General features: G+C 47.0%; 2 non-coding genes across 2 annotated transcripts; both read right to left on the reverse strand.

Annotated features, from left to right (window-relative positions):
* Positions 1–4993: 4993 nt before the first annotated feature.
* Positions 4994–5065, reverse strand: TRNAK-UUU (transfer RNA lysine (anticodon UUU)). Its single transcript has one exon. It is a non-coding gene; the product is annotated as a tRNA-Lys (tRNA).
* Positions 5066–12652: 7587 nt separating this feature from the next.
* Positions 12653–12725, reverse strand: TRNAK-UUU (transfer RNA lysine (anticodon UUU)). The gene has a single exon. It is a non-coding gene; the product is annotated as a tRNA-Lys (tRNA).
* Between the last annotated feature and the right edge of the window lie 10395 nt (positions 12726–23120).

A 23120-nucleotide genomic window follows, 5' to 3' on the forward strand; every position in this document is an offset into this window, starting at 1 on the left:
AAACCGCCACACGGGTACTGGCGAGTAACGGCAACCACTGACCAAGAAGGAATCTCTCTTCTACGTTGCACACGGCTTCAGGCATTCATTAGTCTCTCTGGTAGTTATAGTTCTTACTTGCGACCTCTACAATTTCTTCTTCCGGCAGTCGTGCTTTTCTTGCTTGACACTCTCGGCCGCAGCCGCCATTAGGGCGCCGCAGAATTGTCGATTTCAGCGTTTGTGCGCTTTTCCCGTGTGAGCTGCGGGGGTTTCGCGTTCTGCTGACATTTAGTCGCTGTCGCACGTGCACTTCGGTCTCACGATGAACTAGCGATTACTGGCTGAGATTGTGCTACTTAGTAAAAGCAGCATGAGCGATGCTGTTCTTAGACACGACGAGGCATTGTACAATTAATAACAAAGTAGTAATTTTATGTACTGCCGTTAGATGGCACCTAGTACCCGGAAAGCAGAAACCATGGCCACCCACTTGCACTGATCGGAGGGAAATTTAGAGGGGAGTGAGTGGAACGCGCAGAAAAGCGCATACAACGATCATTGCCTAATTTTCTAGAGGATGACATGCACTAAAAGAGCAATGGCGGACTCGTCGTCGGTATTCGCCATTATCAAATGGCCTTACAGCGTCCTAGGTAAGGAAGCATAACCCTTCCTTTTAACTCGTCCATCTAACGTAGCTTCGATGCGGAGGTTTGGCCATTGACAGCGATAGCTGTTATGCATTCGCTGCTCAGGTCGCTTTTATGTCCGCCAGTGCCATTGCTGGAATCCCAGAATGCATTGTGACAAAATTATAAGGAAACAAAATTTTCATTCCGCCGTGAAAATTGGAAGTTACCAGCAACGGATTGGCAGTCCAGGGTTATACCTCTCGGGCACTAACCTGACGCTACAGCTGTGGAAAATGTTGATATTGGAGAGCGCGATCGTGCCAGCAGCTGCCATGACTGGATAACGCCCGCTCATCACACCTGTTCTTGCTAGAGCTAGCCTGCGCACCTTCTTCCCGTTTTAGGACGGCGCATTCCCAGCTAAAAAATTATGGCGTTTTCCGTGCCAAAACCACCTCCTGATTATGAGGCACGCCGTAGTGGAGGACTCCGGGAATTTCGACCACTTGGGGTTCTTTAACGTGCACTTATATCTAAGCACACAGCTGTTTTCGCATTTCGCCCCCATCGAAATGCGGCCGCCGTGGCCGGCATTCGATCCCGCAACCTTGTGCTCAGCAGCCCAACAGCATAGCCACTGAGCAACCACGGCGGGTCATTCCCAGCTACGGAGACGGTCCTAAATTAAGCTTTCCTGTTGTTGTCGCGTTTGTTGTTGTTGACCTCAATGGTAGTGGCGCATGCGCACTGTAGGGGATTGGCCATATGTTGTGTTCCAAATTGTTAATTCGCTTGGTGTCGTATGTGTTTCTTTTTCCTCTATGTGATGGCTGTGATTGATGAAAATAACAATAATAATAATATGCTTATTATGAACAATACTAAGAATAAAACTTTCATTATTTCTTGAAGAAATACATTCATTAGGCCTGCCATGGCCTCATTAGGCTTGACTAGCAGAGTTCGACAGGCAGCATACAAACTGTTACAATATCAATAGAGGGAAAAAAAGAACTACCAAAAATTAATAAATGTGTATACATTAACCGATACGCACATTAAACGCATCTATAACACATGTACATATATGCAGATATACAGGTTTTAGAAGCACATCTGGCACGTACAATTATCACCATGCCACACGATTAATTTGCATGACACAATAAATGAATACATGATTATAAACAACACAGTGAGTTGAAAAAACACGATAAATGGCCACATTATGCTTAGCAACAGAGTACAGAGAATGACACCGCATTGCGGTCTCAAATCAAGTTCAAGTACAGTCTCGTTTTCTATTTCCTTTTCAAACTATAACGGCAGTATGCGCGAGTCACGAATGGCAACCGTGCTAAAAAAAAGAAATTTATTAGGACGACAACCATTTATAGGACATATATATTCCAGGAAAACAGCATGTATCCAGTGTCGCAAAAATTCAACACCACTGCGAAGCTTGTGAAGAACCGCCACTTCAACTGGCCATAAAAACCCTCCACGCCAAATATTTATTGATCAAGTAGTTTCCATGTTAGAGCAGTTCTTCTGAACACAAATCAAATTTACTTTTCTCTGTCTCCAACATTGCAGGCAGCATTTATTATTTATCTTGTAAATGGCTGAATGAGTGACTTCAAACATTATTAGTACGCACGGCGACACACGCACTCCGAGTACACAACGATGGGGTGCCTGCAACAGTTCGTGACCACTGTTGACTTTACGCACACGCGCGCTAGGTGATTGGTCGCCGCCGCCTTATCGAACTTGGCGGGACATTTTGTATTCGCTGCCACTGGAAGGAATCGAAAGAATAGCAACAGTGTGCACTCCTGCACCTAACCTTTGCGACGACACACTCGCAAACGGAGGAGCTAACGACCATGGACCATCGAAGGCCGCGGGACCGGAAAGATGAAGCATATAACTCTAATGGAAGCAATATGGCACGTCTTTTTTTTTTTCATTTGAAGGCGCAGTGCTTTTTTTCAAGCCAGCGTATGCACAGCTCTTCGTACAATAAATATGGCCGTGGCTGCAACATTCTCACAGTATCTACGTGCATAGAAATCTGTGTACAAATATTGGGCATATAACGCAACACCTCCGTCGTAGCGTCTACGTGATCGAGGCTGACAGTGATCAAGCAGTTCTGTGCCGTGGCTCCACATATGCAGCTTACAAATTCTATTGGACGTAATAAAAGCAATACTTGCTGCTTCATTCGAGCATTGAAGCTGAAGTTCGCGGACAAACGCTTTTACATTAAGGCACAAACTTCATTGAGAAAGTTGCTTCGTTTCTTTCATAGAAGCCTTCATTAGTTGCACAGCCCCATACGCTTGAAGAAAGGCGCCTATTATCGATTCTGTTTCTCCAAATGACGATCAGAGGCAGATAGAGTTCATTGCCAATTCGTGTTATTTATCGGAGAATGCAAGCCTGCATCGTTCTCATTTGTTACTACCTTTGTTTACTTTTTCTCTATGAAATGTCGAGGATTTCCCGACGAGATTTCACAGCTCGTGGCGATTTCGCGAGAGCTTTTCGCAAAACTCGGTCGCAGCAATATGGCAGCACTTTGTCAAGCAATATAGATAATGCAACCACGTTACTGTTCATTTATTTGCTCACTCTCGCAGCGTGAATATGCTGCTGCGAAACCATAAATTGCCGATGTAAGATTTCACATTAAAATGTTACAGATGACCTTCTTATGAAGTATTGTCGAAGTCAAGTTTCGGCTTGTACAGCCCATACGTGAGAAATAATGGCCCTTCATCGACTACCTCACACTTTTCTGGCTGGGTGCCTTTTTTCGCCCTGTGAAGTATCTAGTTTAGTTTCCACTGCAATATCTACTGTTTATTTACCTTCTTTAGTCAGCTTTGCAGCTCGAATTTACTGCAATTCATGATACGGTGCAAAATTTGGTGCTATGGTGCTAGGCTCTGCAAAATCACAAAACAGTGCACACAAAGAAAAACAAAATAAAGTGAATTTGAAGTCACTGCGTCCTTCAGCTCACTAATGAAAGAGGTCAACGAGTTTCATCTTTAGGGAGCGAAGTAAAACATTCACCTTTGGTCTGACACCAATCCTTGCATTAATTGGTTTGAAATTTGAGTAAAACACTTCATTCAGCACTTGCTTCATAAAAAGTTCTTTAAACAACTTTTACGTTCCAAGGAAGCCTAATTTTAGCCTAGCTTCGGCGTTCATGTGACTTAGCCTCTAAAGTCAAATACGCTATCATGGTCATAGCAGTAAACAATGGCATTAGCCAGTCTTCGTCTCCTTAAAGAAACAACTCGAGCGCATTCGGGCAGTCTGTAGACGTACAAAAGAGTACGTGGTACAGCAGACCACTTTGAGATGACTTCATTTTGGTCATTAACACCGAAACTACCACCCTTTTTTAAAGCCAAGCTATCTTTGCTTATTTTCCCGGATTTGCATGACTGCCTGGCTGAGTGCCCTGGTTTTCCGAGTGCTGGGTTCCACTGGGTCGGTCGCTATATCGGTGGATATATTTGCGGATATTTATACAGTGTATATATATGCGCCAAATGAAAGCACCTACGAACGGACTGATGTAACCCTTGCATAATGAGAAAATATGTGCACCTATATTCTGCGTAAGAAAGAAACTAACTGGCTATATAAAACGCAACATATAGTGTCGTTCAACGGGTATCTCTAAAGCACACCGATGTTTTAATGGAGGAGTGACCTATGTTTAACCGCTTCATTTATTTACTTTATCTCCTCTGATTTAGCCACTCAGTATGTGCCATTGAGTGTCAGTCCGCCCTTGGCCAGTCCTTCAGAATGGATATGTCACACTGCGACACAAGTGGTAAAAAATATCTAGATGTTGCATGACATGTGTCGCATTTTTTTATGCGTACACCTCTCCTCCCCATTCATCGCTCGATAAGCATCATGCATCGTCTTGGTAATTGTGACACACTGCGTACATACGTGTCACATGGTGCATTTGTCTGATTTAGAGTTTGTATTAAAAATATCGTAATAGCTTGCCACCGGTGTAGTGCACGAACGTAAAAGTTGGATGACAATAAATTTGTGACCTTTGTGTTGAATAAACACGTTGTATAGGATTAAAGTAAACACATTTGTACGCATCGCCGTTACTTGTAGGGTATTTAGCTAAACGCTTCACTAAAAAAAAAGAAAACACTCGTGCACCGTACTTTGGGTTCATGTTAAAGAATCCCGATTGGTCAAAATAATCCAGCGCTCTCCACCGCGCCGTTCCTCCTAACCCTCAGTGCAGATTCAAGATGTTAATTCACACAATTTAAATTATTGAACGCGAACCGTGATGTAAAAAAAAAACTGAAAAGAATCGCCCGAACGGGGCTCGAACCCCGGACCGTTAGGTTAAAAGCCTAACGCTCTACCGACTGAGCTATCCAGGCTTTTTTTTTCTTTATTTCCTGTTTTGAGAACTGTACATATAGGATATACAAAGCAGGAATTCAATCTCTGAATTCAGCATATGCAGTTATGTCAAAAAAGGGAACCGCTTCGCATTTAAATGTGGAGCTTAGTTAAAAAAGCTTGATCGTCACTAGCTGATCAAGGATAGGTAGCCAGTGCGGTGGCTCTGTTTGGGTTTTTAAGACTTCGCGCACATAAATAATATTGTCAATGAAATAGTCCCTGGCTGGTCTTGGATTCAGCTCCTCATTTCTTGCAGGCATCCTAGTCTTCCACACGCTGTGCATACAGAGGAGCATCACCATATCACATGGCACGCCCTCTATGTCAGTCACCGGCAAGAACTTAATACCAAAAGTGGTCAACGGCAACTCCTTCTTAATTGTTCGCTGGAGAATGTCCCACAGAAATACTGAATCCCAGCAGTCTAGGAATATGTGCTCTATTGTTTCAGGCTTTTGGCAAATGTTGCAGTTAACGCCCCAAGGAAGGAAGAATCCTTTCTCTTGGAGCCACGGCTTGACAGGGAGCGTACCAGTGTGCAGACAAAAGAAAAATGATTTAGTGGTCGCCTTCACAGGCATCTTTTTCACCCGGTTCAGTACGTCCTTCTCGCGTCCTAAGTTATACAGAGCTCGGTACACAGGCACTGGGCACATAATATCTAATACGTCTTTATACAATCGCTTTCGTTTTGTAGTATGCAAGTAATCTGCGGAAAAATGTGCACTGAGGAGGCGATAAGCATTCACCACCTCTGACCAGAAGCCTTTGATCGCTTCCTTAGGTCCAGCATGTGACGTCACAATGTAATCGGGCAACGCATCACACAATTGCCATTGAATTACAGACCCCGAAAAACCATCTCTTTGGTCTCGTAAAAAGCAAAATCTTGTAACTACCAGCTTTAGACATAAATGAGATAGGCCCAAGCCTCCTTTGCGCATGGGATGGAACAAATTTAAACGAGTTGTTCGCTCCCATGACGATCCCCATATATAAACAGCAAAAATTCGGTGCAACTTCTGCACGCATACTCTGGACATACATAAGACTTGCAGTAGGTAGAATACCTTTGCTACCAGAAACAAATTACACACTGTTGCACGTCCGAACATAGACAGGTTGCGACGACCCCACTTCACCGTCTGTGCTTTGACTCGTTCTATTTCACCTACCCAATGCGTTTTTGCATCGCGGCACTGTTCCAATGCAACTCCTAGATATCGAGAGGGATTCTGGATGAATTTGATATTTTCCACATAAGCAGGCGTACTTTCCCATTCTCCGTGCCAAAAACCGATGCTTTTCTGCCAGCTTATGGCACTACCAGTAAGATTACAAAACAGTTTTGCATCTTTGACTGCCTCGACAATGCTGTCTTGATCGCCACAAAAAATTGCTATGTCATCAGCATATGACAGGATTTTAACTTCGTGCATATGCAGTCGGAATCCATTGATCTTCTCGTTGTGCAACACCTTTAAACAGAATGGCTCTAGAAATATGGCGAAAAGCAAGGGCGAGGCCGGGCATCCCTTATGAGCCTTGCACTGCCGTCCGCGTATACCTGAGCTATCCGGGCTTTCCTTAATTACTGTATTATTACCGGCTTGTCAAAGGAAAGTACAATGTGAATATTACATGGCCATAAAAAAAGAACTAGTCAATGCCGGACCAGTGTGGTGTGATAAGAACGATGTAGGCTAGTCACTTTCTCCAAAGCACTTAACCATTCAGGAGGATCACTATGTGCACAGAAAAATTCGCGTATATATAACACACTTTCAATGAAGTATTCATGTGCTGGGGCCTGAACAGTGCGCTCATGCCTAATATCCATACGCGTTCGCCACACGCTGTGCATGCACAGAAGCATTAACAGATCAACAGGCACTCCCTCTGGTTCCTCGCATGGCAGGAAGCGTATCCCGAAAGCACTTAACGGCAATTCCTTTTTAAAGCTACGTTTTAGAATATCCCACAAAAACACTGCGTCATGGCAGTCCAAAAAGATATGCTCAATCGTCTCCGGTTTTTTGCATATAAAGCAATTCACAGATCAAAGTACAAAAATGCCTTGGCTTTGCAGCCACGGTTTCACTGGGAGAGTGCCTGTATGTAGTTGAAAAAACAGATTTAACAGAAGCTCTTACCGGCATTCGTTTAACTCTCTTAGGAACATCTCGTTCTGAACCTAAAACAAATACTGTACTATACAACGGTACAGACAAGAATACATCAACAAGATCTTTATACAACTTCTTACTAGTAACAGCGGCCATATATTCGCTAGAAAATCTTGCTTTTAGTATTTGGAATGACGCGACCACTTCACGCAAAAAATCACTTAAAGGCATTGGCTCCTTATGCATGGACGACACTACATAATCAGGTAATGAATCGCGCAGTCGAGCTCGAATCATTGTTCTCAGAAAAACATCTTTTGATCACGCAAAAAAAGAAACCTGATTACAATCTGTTTGAGGAACAAATGCGACAAACCCAGCCCACCATTCAACACACTATGGAAGAGATTACTACGGCTTGTATGTTCCCATGCTGAGGCCCACATAAACATCGCAAATACTCTATGCAGCTTTTGCACAGACATCCTCTTCAGACATAACGCTTGCATCACATAAAAGATTTGAGCAACTAAAAACAAATTACATACGGTGGCTCTTGCAAACATTGAAAATTTATGCCCTTCCCATTTGCCGGTCTGGGTTTTCACTCGCACTACTTCATTGTCCAAATATTCTTTGCTATCTCGATAATGTTTGAGGGGGACACCTAGGTAGGTGCCTGGAGTTACCGCACACTGCATGTTACAAAAAGTCTCAGGCTTGTATTGCTAATTCCCATGCCAAAAACCAAGATACTTGTTCCAGTTAATAACACTTCCACTTGCAGTACAAAATTTTACAGCCTCTTGTACAACTGCTTTAACACTGTCATGGTCCTTACAAAACACTGCTACATCATCAGCATATGCTGAGACTCGAACTTCAGTTTTATGAAAAGTGTAATCCTGGGTGTTTGGGCTCTTCAGCAGCCGCAAAGAAAAGGGCTCGAGGTATAGAGCGAAAAGCAGGGGGGATAAAGGGCAGCATTGTCTCACAGACGACTGCACAGGGATACCATCACTTAACTGCCTAATAATTATCAGCTTCGCTATACAACCATTGTACATCATTTTAACACCTTCTGTAATAACGGTTCCAACATCGATATGGTCTAGGACCGAGAAGAGAACTTCGTGTACGGCTTTATCGAACGCCTTGTGCAGATCTAATTGCAACATGGCCACGCGCCCATACATTCCGGCACAGCATTCAAGGACAGTTCTAGCTGTATGAACATTGGTAAAGATTGTCCTGCCTTTTATGCCACATGCCTGATGTGGCCCTACAAGTGATATAATAACACTTTGAAGGTGTCGTGCTAAAATCTTCATGAATATCTTATAGCCCACGTTTGTTAGACTGATGGGACGGTATGATTCAACAGACTGTAACTTAATCGGATCATTCGTTTTAGGAGTTAGTACTACGTGGGACGCTCGGAAGGATGGAGGACTTGCTTTCATTTCATAGAATTCGCTAATCAGGCTTTCAAGGGCGACTGCCATTTCTGTTCTAAAGGCTTTATATAGAGATGCACCGAGACCATCTGGCCCAGGAGACTTGTTTGAACTAAGCTCCAGAATCGCAGATTGAATTCGCTCAGCCGTAATACTGGCTTCTAGAGCGTGCACGAGGTCGTCCTTTAATCTCGGCATCAGCGATAGGTATTCTGTTCTGAAGTTCTGAAGTGGTCAGTGTTCGGTGTATTAAGACTGAATATATCTGTGTAATGTTCGACGAATGCCTGCTTGATTATTTCTCTTCGATTAGTGATTTCGTTTTGATAGCATATTTATGTTATCCCTTTTCATAGAGCGTGCTTTTTTTCATCACTCAGAGCGTGTTTGGTGGGCGTCTCTCCAGACCGCAGTTTTTCGTTACGCACCCTTATCACTGCACCACGGTACATTTCTCCGTCTATTGCCTCGAGCTTAGTTTTGGCCTCTTTAATTTCTTTTGTGAACAATCCCGGCTCGTAGCACTCCATACTTAGCATAAAATCTAGGGCACTCTGCAGCTCCTTAACTCGTTGTTTTCCTTTTCGCCGAAGCGCACATGGTCTATCAATAGCGGCTATTTTAATATCACATTTGAACTGCTCCCATATTTAAATAAAACTTCCGGAGTTATTTCGCAGCATGTTCGCTATCTAATCCTTGACTTTAGTCACCATCGTGGGCCAGTCGAGCGGCATCATCCGCATGATGATTGCCCGAAATTCCGCAGTGACCCGGTATCCACTGGTAGATGACGTTGTGCCCCTTGTTGATTGCGTGATGGTGGAGTAGTCGAATGTCTGCCACTAGTTGCATATTTGGTCCGTGGTTGAAAGGGTACATCAGACACTGGAGAGCTGCCTTCGATTCACATAAGAGGGACCATGACTGTGACGATTTGGGACAAATAAACTCTAAAGCAGCACGGATAGCTGCGAGTTCTGCAGCCGTCGATGATGTTACGTGAGACGTCTTGAACTTGAGGGTGACAGAATCTGCGGGAATTACAACTGCTCCAGCTGAACTATTAGAGCAGACAGAACCATCCGTGTAAACGTCGATGCTTTCTTTGTGTTTGTCATGTAGGAATGAAAGCACGGTTTATTTGAGGGCGAAAGATGACATCTCCGTTTTCTTTTTGATACCGGGAATATCAAGAAGAGCCTGGAGTGGATGGAGGCACCAAAGTGGTAGAGATGGTCGTGCTGGAGGCGTGAAGTTTGATGGTAAAGTTCCGTGGTTGGCGGCAATAATCCTGCTCAACGCTGAACGAGGTCGAGTGGCAGGAAGGGAGGCGAGATGATGCGATGGAAGTCGCGCGAAGTGCCTGATATGCAACGTGGATACGCATCCACGTTGTACCACTACCACTGTCACGAGCAGACGCAGCCACAAGTCTTCGCTCCCTCGCCCGCGAGCTTACGCAGAATCTGTGGAACACCAATGAGTTCACGAACGAACGCCTCCACAGATTGGATCCCTGTCTGCAACTCCGCCTACCACCAGGGTTACCACGAGCGGAAGCAACACTTCTGTGCCGCCTGTAGCTCGGCGTGGCATTCACGAACTCCTATTCATTCCGCATTGGAATGGCCGACAGCCCTACTTGCGGCACCTGCGGCTGCGAGGAGACGATTGAGCACCTCCTTTGTGACTGTCCCAGATACAAAGTGCCAAGAACAGTGCTCGTAACCACGCTCGAAAAACTGGACAATCGACCCTTTACAGAGGAGAAAGCTCTAGGACCCTGGTCCAGACGGGCTTCGGCACTCAAGGCCTTAAGGGCTTTGCTGAACTTTTTAAAGACGTGCGAATTGTGCGATCGCCTTTGAGTGTTGTATCGCGTAGTATCGCGTTACTGCATGAATTTCCTTTTTTTTCTCCTCTTCTTCTTTCTCCTTTTATTCCCTTTACCCCTTTCCCCAGCACAGGGTAGCCAGCCGGTACTTACACTGGCTAACCTCCCTGTCTCTCCTCCTCTTTGTCTCTCTCTCTCTCTCTTTACTTTAGTCACGTACTCATCTTCCAGTAATTTATCGTTAAACATCGACAAGTCCCGATTAAATTTCTCAGCTATTCTCTTCGTACCGATTGTAACCATGATTAGGCAGTGGTCACTAAAAGAGACACAGATCGTCTGGTAGTCAGAGCATAACGGCGAACATTCGACAGGAACATATATACGGTCCAATCTAGCATGACTGCCTCCCTGAAAGTTAGTGTACATTGCCTGGCCTTCATGCGTCGATATCAAGCCTACATCTTCAAGGTCATGCTCACTTACAATTTCTGAAAGTAACTCGGCGCTCCGGTCCCGAAAGGAATGGTTTGTTGTCCTATCCTCTGGGCTACAGACGCAATTGAAGTCACCAAGCAAGATCACCCGCCTTTCAGTAAGCAGGACAGGCTTGACCTGTCAGAAGAAACTGTCCCTTTCAGCAATCGCATTCGGAGCGTATACACACAGAGCTCTCCAAGCCACTCCGTCCGATTCAAGACCACACATTGCAAGACGCCCACTTTCACGCGAGAACACAGTATCAACAGCCCCAATACCATTACTTAAAAAAATAACGCATCCACCCGCTCTTCCAACAGCATGACATACGCAAACTCTGTATCTGCTACGATAGACCGCTACCATTCTGTCTGTTTATTCTTCGTCTTCAATTTTAGTTTCCTGAACCGCGAGCAAATCCCTATCGTTTTCTAGTAGAAGGCGGTTCAGTTGCAGTTGCCTTCTACGCGCAGACAGGCCCCTTACATGAAGCGTAGCCACACGTAGGCTGGACGTGAGGTTGGTAGCCATCTAAGGAAATGGGAGACGCCGATCAGTCTACTCACACATCAAACAGGGTGAATCCATATCCATTAAGGCGTTTGAGCTTACTACTAACCCGATCAAAGACCGGGCTTCTACCGTTGTGGCAAAAGAAGCCTCCGCAAAGGCGGAGGGAGAGCAGACGCAGTACTGCGTTCCGGTGGCAATTTCGGTTTGGGCTTGAACGGTCCGCGGCGCGTTGAAGGTGCCTTCGGCGGAGGCTCCTCGCCGTGTTCACCGACCAATCTCGGTTCCTGATTATCCCAATCCTTGTGAGCCCGATTCACTGGCACACTTGACGCTGCGGGCATCTCGGCATCGGCCTCTTCCTGGTTGTCGCCCTGCGGCCCAGTTGTAACCAGGCTTACAGCATTCACGCTATCCGCGTTTTCCGGAAATAACGCTGGCTTTAATGCGACGGCCGGCTGGGTTTGGCCCTTACCGACTTGGCTGGTATCTGCAAGGGGTGCGGGTGCGGTTTCCTTGGTTGTTGACTTCTTGGTAGGATCATCTCCCCCACTTCCGCGGGTTACTTCGACCACGTTTGCTTCATCCATGATGTGTTCGGCCGCTTCATCACTTCGTGCCTGGCCCGTAACATTAGCGTAGCTACGCACGCACTGGCTCTCATCGTGGCCGAAACGCCGGCATAGCCCGCAGCGTGGCACCCAACACTCACGGCGTATATGTCCTTTTCCACGGCACCGAAGGCAGAGCGGAGCCCTACCAGGAGCATGGACGAGAGCGACGTCCTCACCAACAAGCAACTGATGGGACAAGCCCTCAATGGTAACACCCACCTTCAGTTTCAGTGTAACCGACCGTGTTGTTGAAGCCTTGTCGACGCAGCCTTTAACCTTCCACTTATCGCGGGTTATTTCGGTCACTTTTCCGAACGCTGCTAATGCCACTCGCACGTCGTCGTCTTGCACGCCGTGAAGCAGCCAAAACAGCTTCAGCCTGACACCTTGGTTGGTCGGGTCAATAACCACGCAGCGGTGGTCTTTCACATTGAAAGCTTCGGCCAAACCCTCAGTGCAGATTCAAGATGTTAATTCACACAATTTCAATTATTGCTCGCGAACCGTGATGTAAAAAAAAAGTGAAAAAAAAAAGAATCGCCCGAACGGGGGCTCGAACCCCGGACCGTTAGGTTAAAAGCCTAACGCTCTACCGACTGAGCTATCCGGGCGAGCAGAGGCTCGGCTTCTTGTATTCAGAAACATCCGCATTTAAAATTTTTATTGCATTCAAATATTGATTCAAGCAGTAGTGAACAAGCTGTGAAAAGCGCAGCACTCCGTTTAAACATACGTTTAGAAACTACAACGGCATTTGCGAGGCAACGATATCAGCCCCTACGAGAAGAGCAGGTTGCTGTTGAACGATTTCCTTAATCTAAAAGAAGTCGCCGTCGATCCAATCCTGTGAAGGCAGCTGGTCAGCGAAGCTGCACCTCCGATACACCTCCGATACTATCACCGATACGTTGCACCTATGCCAACTTATCAAATACTGATCCCATGATACCATTATGCACATTGCTCTTCAAAGTGATCCATGACACAAACACAGGTTTCAATGCAGTTTACAAAATCTTTATTTTATTTATTACTTTGAAATTACTGCTATAAGTGCGTTGTGGCCGCTATGTACAGACAAATCTTTCTGTCGTTATTTAAGAAGTGTTTTTGGCCAAAGTTCAATCAAAGCATTTTGTTCCTGACACTATACTCTGCCGCCGGGATCGACCCACTGGGTTTCCTGTCGACGTGATGAACGCGAAAAGATCCCGGGATCGTAGCCATAGACAGCTTCGCTGTAAAACGTGTGCCTTGGATTTGAAGGCATATTTTTTGAAGGAATAGTTGGTCTTCTCAATGACTGCGGCCGTTTGGGGAAGCTTTAGCCATGCACTGAAGAGCGCCACCATCACATAACATTAAATGGGCACCATTCTGTAGGAACACCCACATAAGTTGGTTCACCGAATAAGTTTTACGAGCGGCTGCCGCAGGCTTCACACCAGCCGGCAGACGCCAGCCCGCAGCGGTATAGTCGACGAAGGCAACCGCTGTGGCTTGTTGTTCTTCGTGCACATCACCGCATCTGCCCTCGGCTTTGGCTCGTCGCTTACTTAAAATATTTCCTGTTGTGCCGCTGCACAGTGTTGCCTTAGTTTTGCGTGGTCCTGCTAGCCGCACGGTGGCAGCACAGCTTTGTTTTTCAATAAGCTGTATCGTGACAACGGAGAGGTCCTGTAATTAGCGCTCGTTTCGAAGAGCGCGCTCTGCCACGCAGTCTATACTGCAAACAGAGTACTTTAATATTTCAAAAACCGATAACGCGTTAAATGAGTGAAGGCCAGGGACTTCGGGAAAAGTTGCTGGTCCTCATGCTCAACAGGTGATGTGAAATGCTACGTCAAATATGAGCAGGAACGACTTCCACTCTTTGTGGTGGCCATGTGGCGTGATGGAACGTGGGAAAGAACATCGAGCAGACAGTGAGGTCCCATTGAGAAGAAATTAAGTTCACGTGGCAGCTCTCTCGTAGACAATTCCTCGAGGCGACCTTCAACGTCGCTCTTCCCATTCATGCACTAGATCAGCTTCTGTGTGAATTGATTAGTGCACGTTAGAAAAGCCATATTCCCAAGTCACCCTTGTACCAGGGTGCGCAGAGTACTTCAGTCCATTTGCGCGAAATTCATGCTTTTCTCCCGAAGAGAACGAACCAGGAGAAACGCGAAAAAAAAATGTTTGTGTTTTTACGTGTCAAAACCACCATATGATTCTGAGGCACGCCGTAGCAAGGAATTCCGAATCAATTTTGTCCAGCTGGGGTACATTAACGCGCGCCCAATACATGGTATGCTCGGGCATGTTTGCATTTAGCCGCCATTGAAATTAGACCGGCACCGCTGGGATTTGATCCCGCACCCTGTGACCCTCTGGCATAGCAGCCGAACTGGTTATACTACACATGAGATTCTGTTGTCACGACATATTATTTGTTTATTTATTTATTTATCTATTTATTTATTTATTTATTTATTTATTTATTTATTTATTGTAAGCGCGCGCCTGCAACACGAATCTCCCCTGCCCAACATGATTCTACAAAAATGGATGCCTTGGACACGAAAGATCAATTCAGCACAATCGTTCTGGTGAATTCACATTGCATCGCCGAGAGCCTGGCGCTGACTGGTCTCACCGACGAGGACCAAGCTGCACGTGCCGAGGCTACGAAGACCCGGCTGTAACAGCAGGACCGACTGGGCAGGCGAGCCGAACATCTTGCAGGAAAACCCGAGGCACACATCGTCCGGCTAGAGCCGGACGATGCAACAGTGAACCCCGACAGCGAGCCGGCCGCCGACCACCACAACTACACGAGCTACTACGCCAGATCACGAACTCACCAGGCAGCGACGCGGCTGGGACGCGATGACTTGAACCGGCATAGCTGGTGGATTGGGTCGTCGTGGCTTTGGTGAAATCCGAGGCGACTGGAGCCTGGAATGCAGCGAACCAGACCAACCAGCCGGCAACACAGATTGTGACTGTGACGAAACTGTGCTTTATGTTCTTGCTCTTCTTACTTTCTACACCTTACTTTCATTTTCTCTCTACATCTCCTGTTGCGGTGACAAACGCCTGCCCTAATTCAGGAGGGATCAGGACCATTTACTTTGCTTTACTTACTTACTTATCTACCTACCTACCTACCTAGTTACTTTTGCTTTGCTTCCTTGCTTTGCTTGCTTTGCTTGCTTTGCTTGCTTGCTTTGCTTTGCTTTGCTTTGCTTGCTTGCTTGCTTGCTTGCTTGCTTTGGTTTGCTTTGCTTTGCTTGCTTGCTTGCTTGCTTGCTTGCTTGCTTGCTTCGGCCAGTATTAATACTGGCCATCGGCCAGTATTATTTTTCTTTTCGCTTGCTGTACATTTTCGCCACATTACATACAAGCATTGTGGTTAAGCTTTTTAAAGCACATTCACCATCATGAAATACTTATAACCCACTTCCTTCCCTTTAAGAGAACAAAAACAATACCTACCAGATCACAAATGACGCAAAAAAGCGTCCATGAAATCGACGCAGAAACAGCAGTGTAGTTTTCAGAAATCATTCCTCATCTTGTAAATATAGGAACATGCATTGGTTTTATTGGCATTTAGACAATTTTTTTTAAACCAATGCTTATCCAAACAATATATATATTTCGAAGAAAAAAGTATCGATGATACCATAATGCCTTGCAATTACGAGCACAAGCGAAAATTCTTCACCCACATCTGGTACGCTAACGAGAGCTCAGAGAAAGAACCTGACAAAACAAAGCAAGTGGAGAGGTTATCCACTTGATGGTAGCATATTCCTTCTAACTCAGAAATCACTCAACTAGCCTAGAAGAAACAGTGTACTGAGAGGGAAAGACTTCTCAATTTGCTATTAATTCTCAAGACATGCTGAATCATGTGATAATCATTTGATATGAAATGATATGAAATGATAATGCTTTCATCCAAACGTGTAACGTTGCAGAGCGTTGTCCTCATGAGCAATAGTAGACTTGCATGTTGTTATTTTGCCATCAAGCCTACTTCACAATATAGAGTATAAAAAGAAATATAAAAAGACGTACAAAAAGAAACTCATTTCATGATGGTGAATGTGCTTTATAAATCTTCTCCAGCCTACTTACATGTACTGCGGTGACATTGTATAGCAAGCTAAAGGAAAAATAAAACCGGCAGCCGAAAGCCTCAGGTCCGCACCTGAGATAATAATAATAAAGGCTACAGTGGTCGCCCAGTGGGGTTTTCAGTCTTTATAAGAAATTCTGTCTTCGCTTCACTGCAGCACACTATGCTTCAGCACGGAGGCCTCAGGTGAGCATCTGAGATAACAATAAATGCTACAAGCGTGGCCGAGTGAGCTTTACAGTTTTTATAATAACGCGTTGCTTACAATGCATATGTGCGAAAATTCTACTCGCTTCAATGCAATACACCTAATACTTCGCCGCATTGCACTAGTGCCACGTGTTGATGCCATCAGAAATTACCGTTTTCTTTTATCATAACCAAAGAATAGTAGCAAGCTCGGTGTGTTAGTAGAGTTTCACCCTTTATCTACTCTACATTCCAATAAGAGACGAGACAATTACGTCTTGGCCACGCGCTTTTATTTCACGCATAGTGGGTATAAGAAAATCATATCCCACGTAGAATGGGGTGTCAGAGTTAAGCCGCACGCGCGGCAGCAGAAAAGTGCTTAAGGTTTCAAGCATGTTTTGAAGGCTTATGGAAGTACATCAGCAAATATATGCGAGCTTCTCATTCCTCGAGGCATTCCACTCAGTCACTCTGTGGGGCGTCGAAATATTTTGGAGCAGTACGCGCTCCGCGTAACGTATGCGGCATTAAGTTTTACCTGATCCTATACTAGCGTCCTCGGAAATACGCACTCTGAACTGCAACTGTCATAGAAACGAGGCGAGACAGCTGCGTTCGATGCGAACGAATTCAAGATTCTTCTTTTTTTTATTTTTCTTTAGCGCGCGCGCCTTTGGAGCCCGCCGTCTTCTTCTTTCTCGCCTTGTCCGCTCCCATGAGTTTCAACAGCTTCCGGCGCCGAAAAGGTTTCTTCTTATCGTTGGAAGCAGCGTTCAACTGAGTAAAAATGTTGTACAGGTCTCCGAACGAGTCTTCTTTTCATTTTTAGGCGACAGGAGCGCGGCTTCGCGTCGACTCCAGAATATACTTCAATGACCTTGGCCAGGTTTCAGAAGGATCTAGGAGTGCGTGCGCCGCTCAAAACGGTATTTCCTTGGTTCACCGTCATTTCTTGCTCTTTACGTCGTTATCTTCCACGGCATACGCAGCAACAGTTGTCGTGAGCGGGTCGCCTGCGCTTAGAATGTTAGCTTTCGCACTGGCGAAATCTTTGTTCAGTGTCTCGAACAAGTCCTGTTACTGACTCTAGTAAGAAACAGGTAGAACGCAGACGAACGACGTCCGGCCTGTTGACTAAGCCGACAACATCAGGCCTGTTGACAGCTACTTCAACTTTTGCGTTGAGGCCTGGAAATGAAGGAAGGTGCCGCGAGTCAGAGTCTTCGGCCAGTTGCGAGCCCCTCTTTACCAATTCTTCTGAGGAATCCAAATTAGGCATTCGACACTTCCCTGAACGCACAGGAGCGGCGGATGTGGACTTTCGAGATCCCAAGGGCCCCCTGGTGCTTCGCGACTTTTTATTCTCGCCTACCAATTTGTGACAGGCAGAATTTGCTGACGATCTAGAGCTTGCCTACTAATTATGTCTACTTCCAGTGCTTCCAATAACACTTCTTCGCTACTGTGGGCACTCTTCAGTTTAACTTCAACCGAATTCATGACTCTTTCATTTTGACCTCATCCGACTAAAGCTATCATGAGTCTTTCTTTTCCCTTAACTTTACAGCCAAATTTCTTAGATGGGCTTTTCAGTATGAATGATTTTGGCTACCAGTATCCAACGGAACACGACAATAACATGACTGCCTTCTACCTCCCGCTAATGCAACTGCAGTCTGCAGAAAAACACTTGATGAGAGGTTCGTAAACTGGCAAGCAGATGTTTCCTCTTCCGGATTTTCAATTTCACCAGGAGTAGATGCTGTACCCTGTGCTCTCAGTTCATTGCTTCTGCACATAGACGTCGCATGCCATTTTTGACATATCTTGCACCCAATGTTTGCCTTACATATTTTAGCAGTATGGCGAGGCCTGGTTCAGCGCAAACATCTGTTTGGCCTTTGAGCTTCATTTTCTTGTTTTGATAAGGCATCGTTTTCCTACAATCATCAGCATAATTAGCAGTATTCTCGCAAAATATGCAAAACTTTGCAGCTGTGCTGTGAAAATTAACAATTCTTGTCTGCTGCGACTCTCAGTTCTGTTGTCGTAGCTTTCTCTCCTTTCTGCCGGCAATTCCTCTCTGCACTCTACCTGATCTTCTATGTATTTCATCAAGCGCCTAAGAAAATTTTCTTGATGTAAAGCCGCATTCTGATCTTACGCGGAGGGTCTACTGATCCCTTCTCTTTCTTTTAACTGGAATCCAATGTACAGATCCACTGGCAAAGCTCTTTTCAGGATCGGAAGCAACATCGATGCATAGGCCTCACTTTTCAATCCTAAGGATTCCAATCAACGTATGGGCACTTGCACCTTTGTTGACAGCTTTCTTTAACCGTCATGTTCATTGCAGCTTGCCACTGTATTTAAATTAGTTCTTTCATATGCATTTCTACCAGCACGTCATCTTTTCCGTACTCCCACTTGAGTAGATCAACGGCATTCCCATAGTTACTGTCGGAAAATTGTAGTCCATCCACAGCAGCTGCCGCTTTTCCGGCTTTGCGTGGCGGGTGCTCAGACCTACTAAAAGGACGCCGGACTCAAATCTTATTGATTTTAAAATAAACTTTACGTACTCTCACCACATGGCTCCATGATCATGCCGCCGCCATCATCTTCCTCCTCGCTGTGCGCGTGTCCACTTTCGGCATGAATGCTTTTTTCAGCGTCGCTGAAAACGGAGCGACACGGCTTTCGGCAGCGAGGCATCGCATCCAGTGGCGTAGCAAGGTCGTCTGGCACCCGGGGCCCTTAGCTCTTCTGTCACCCCCCCCCCCCACCCAGGTGTAGTCGAGGAAGGCGAGGATATCGACAATTTTCGGGTGTCTTCAGACGTATATGACACCCCACCCCCCCCACCCCCCCCCACCTCCCTACTGGCCCCGTGCACCCGGGGCCCATGGCCCCCCGGCCCCCCCTGTTGCTACGCCACTGATCGCATCGTCAAAGGTCTGCGCACAACCTTTGTGCAACATTGTACAGGCGTTTCTTAAAGCATTTCAAGTTGCTTCACGTGCCTCGGATACACCACAATACAAGTGATGCGCGCTCCTATCACCGAAGGGGCATCAGTGCCCACTGCTGCACCGTGTTCACCATGGCGGCAGCCCAGCATCAAAGCGTAAACAAAATTATATCTCGTGGGCAAAGCCGGAGACCGCGGTCCCGCGTGCCGACATGCTAGCGGTCGTGGCTTGTGGCGAGAGCCAATATAGGCGGGCAGCTCTGACCGCCCTCAGCGCCCAGGGGATATGTTTTCCGTATGCACTGCCGGGGCCTCATCTTTACAATTGCTAGTAGGTACAGCGGGGTGGGCGTTTTTCGCGGCGCCCGGTGTTTCTGCGTAGGCGCGAGTATGAGCGGGTACGGGAGAGAAAATCAGGGGGCCTTTGCTCCTTGAATATGTGACTCTGCCTAGCCACTACGGAGGAGGTTTCTTAGCCCGTGTTGCATGAGTTTGTCCCCTAGACATGCCGGCATTGCAGAGTGCGGTCGAGCTTGTTTATCCTCCGCCGCTGGCTGCTCGCAAGGTGAGGTAGTGGGCACGGACGCCGCATTTGGTGATCGCTGCGTCTGAAGGCGCAAGGTTCTGACTGGTGTTGTATAAGTCGCGGGTCGCTTTTTTGTCGCGACGATAGATTGGATTTTTTACAAGCGCTGCTCCAGGAAGGCACATGTAGCCGGCAAACGGAGGCCTCAGCGCAGCACCTGAGGTTATAATGAAGCAGGTAGTGCAGGTTCTCCGGGACACCCAAGGGGTAGCGGGGGGATCAAGGCTGGAAGGTGGGCGGCAAGTGGGTTGGGGCCGCGCAGGCCTCTGTGAGCCCCTACCCAAGGACCAGTCTTTGGTGTCCCTGTTGCCGTTTTGGTGTCCTGGAAGCGCTGCCAATAATGCGAAATAACGACACGTTGTTTCAACTATTAAAAAGCACGATTGAATAAATATAATTACGTCGAGCCACCAACTTGTGACACTATGTTCGGCACTACCGCGCAACGCGACTTCTCCCGGCACGCCTAGGGACAAAGGCATACAACACGCGCTAAGAAACTCCGCCGTAGTACCTAGGCAGAGTCATACATTTAATGTAACGGTGTTTATTGCCCGAAGCTTACGGGCTCGTGGTTACATCAGGATTCAGCGGTTAGCGCACCTAGCACGACATTATAAGCACTTGAGCTCGCATACACACTAACAGCAGCCTGCTTACCAGGAGCGCTATCACCGACACAATACTTCCTCTGCTTTTATTATGGAACTATCAAAGTTCACGTTGCTGCTTGGAATCTATCACGTGGTCGACGATTTCGAATTGGGTAGCGACGATCCTCGTCGCCCCATGAAATGCCAGCCTGCGACGTCGGTAAATAAAGCTCGGTAGTGAAGGAGAAAAAACACTAGCTCGTGGTACGTAAGGTGCTATTCCCGATCCGGGGTCGCTGTGTGGCCACATGGAGAACCCATTGTCTTGAACGACGTTTTTCGCAGGCACTGTCGTGCTTTGAAGTAACTGGATCTTGTGACGCCGCCACTCCAAGCATCCTGAAGGGGTCGATACACGAACCTTGAAAGACTACAGTCCAGTCTGAGCTATCACAACTGCTGGCGTACATTTTGCCGGTCCCCTGTAATGGCGTGCGAGAACATGATCACCAAGAGTCACTTCGCGCACTCGACATGGTCGGTTCACCGTTTGTTTGAACTGTTCTTTGAACTGTTTGTAAGCCACCCTCTGCCCCACCAAGAGTTTCAGCACGTCAAGGCGCGTACGCAAGCGTCGACCCAGCAACAAGTTGACCGGCTCCTCGTGCGTTGTAGCGTGAGGAGTGTTCCGATATAGGCGAGCAGAAACTTGTTGAGCTTTACCTTTAGTGGTGGGCGCGTGTCATCCTTTCGTAGCACATTCTTCAGAGTTTGCGAGCCCACTTGCGCAAGGATTTTAGGGTGCTGTTTGCACGTATCGGCAGCCCACGAATCCTAGCGCAAATGGGCTCGTCGAACGTTTCGTGCAAACACATCAATATATTCAAGCAGCAAAAGAACCCACATTTCCTCTCTCGCAACCGCTCTTACCCACGCATGTGCGCAAACGTCCGCTCTCTGCGCAAGTGCCACGCCCCGCTGTACCTACTAGCAATTGTAAATACGCTGGCGGGCCGCACGTGATTTTGAACGCTCCCCGCCGGAGTCGAATAGAGGTGTGCGCCGAGACGTTGACAAGACGTTCATTTGAGCGATCGCCGGCCGTTTGTGCGCAGGCGCGAGTAAGAGCGTGCACTAGAGAGAAAATCTGCGGGCTTTTGCTCGCAGGAGGTTTCCTAGCGCTTGTTGTAGACATTTGTCCCAAGGCGTGCCGGCATTGCGGAGTGGGGTCGTGTTTGTTTACGTTCGGACGCTGGCTGCCAGCGCGGTAAAATATAGGTCTACTCGATTCAGCCAAGTTTCTCTGCACCTTCTGCAATTATTCACGGTCCACTGCAATTAGGCCTTCGAATCCCCGAGGTGCAGCGGTGCGCCCTGCACACCTATCCTCGATTGAACGGGGCGCAACGCAAGGTGCCACCGCGGTGCAGTGCACCCTTGAACCTTGCAGCGAGTGGGTGCAACCCGGCACATCATAACTGCCGCCCTCCTCTACCTTCTCGTGTGCGGTGCCGTGCACCTTTCTCTGAATCGAACAAACCTTAGGTGAAGCAGCGGGCAGTCACGCCCAACTTGGCGACTGCTGTGTCGCACAGGCTGTCCCACACCTGTGGCGCTCGTGCTAAGTCAGTCGAGGCGGCTCATAGCTTCCTCGCGCCTTACGTCGATGTACCTTGTATATAACGTCACAGATGTTTCTGTGTGAACAGTAACGACCGTAGTAGAGCCCTGGCCGCATATATTGAAAATCTAAAAGGGACAGCGTCTTAGCAATCGCGGTTGAACGCAAGTGGCTGAAAGGCCGCCGGTGACGATGACCAACTCGGCACCAGCGCCGCAGGCGCGAGAAAGTCTGTCCGACGTACCTTCAGAGGAAAGTTCCGACTGGTGTTGCAGAAGTCCCGGGGCGCCGTAGTACTCAACTTAACGTCACAAGTTGGCGGCTAGACGTAATTATTAATAAAGGGAAAATGAGACATCCATCCAATCGTAGCAGTGGCTTCAAAGGAAACTTATCCGGGTTCCTCGAAAGAAAAGCCTCACAGTTGAAGAAAAATTCGTCCTGGTCCGGGACATTAACTCGGGACCACCGCCTATCCGGGGCAGCCGCTCTACCATCTGAGCTAACCAGGCTGCTAGCAGATCGCAGGAAAAAGGATGTCTCATTCTCCCTTTATTAATTACTTCTCACCACCTTGCGGGTTTCCACAGAACTATTATGGACGTAATTATATTTATTCAATCGTGTGTTTTTTACTAATTGTAACAACCTGTCATTATTTCGCCTAATTGGCGACACCTCCGGGACACCAAAGTGGCAACGGCTACACCAAAGCTAGAACCTGCAGACTGATCCGTGGGTCGGGGCTCGCGGAGTCCTGCGCGTGCCAGGGCTGTATAAGCGAATTTTTTATGTGAACACCCCCTGGCCCGCTTCGGCCTCCGCGGTCCCAATCCACGGGCCGCCCTGCTTTCACCTTTGATCCCCGTGCTACCCCTTCGTTGCCCTGCAGATCCTGCGTCGCCTGCTTTATG

Source organism: Dermacentor albipictus, unplaced genomic scaffold, assembly GCF_038994185.2.
Source record: "Dermacentor albipictus isolate Rhodes 1998 colony unplaced genomic scaffold, USDA_Dalb.pri_finalv2 scaffold_24, whole genome shotgun sequence".
NCBI lineage: Eukaryota > Metazoa > Arthropoda > Arachnida > Ixodida > Ixodidae > Dermacentor > Dermacentor albipictus.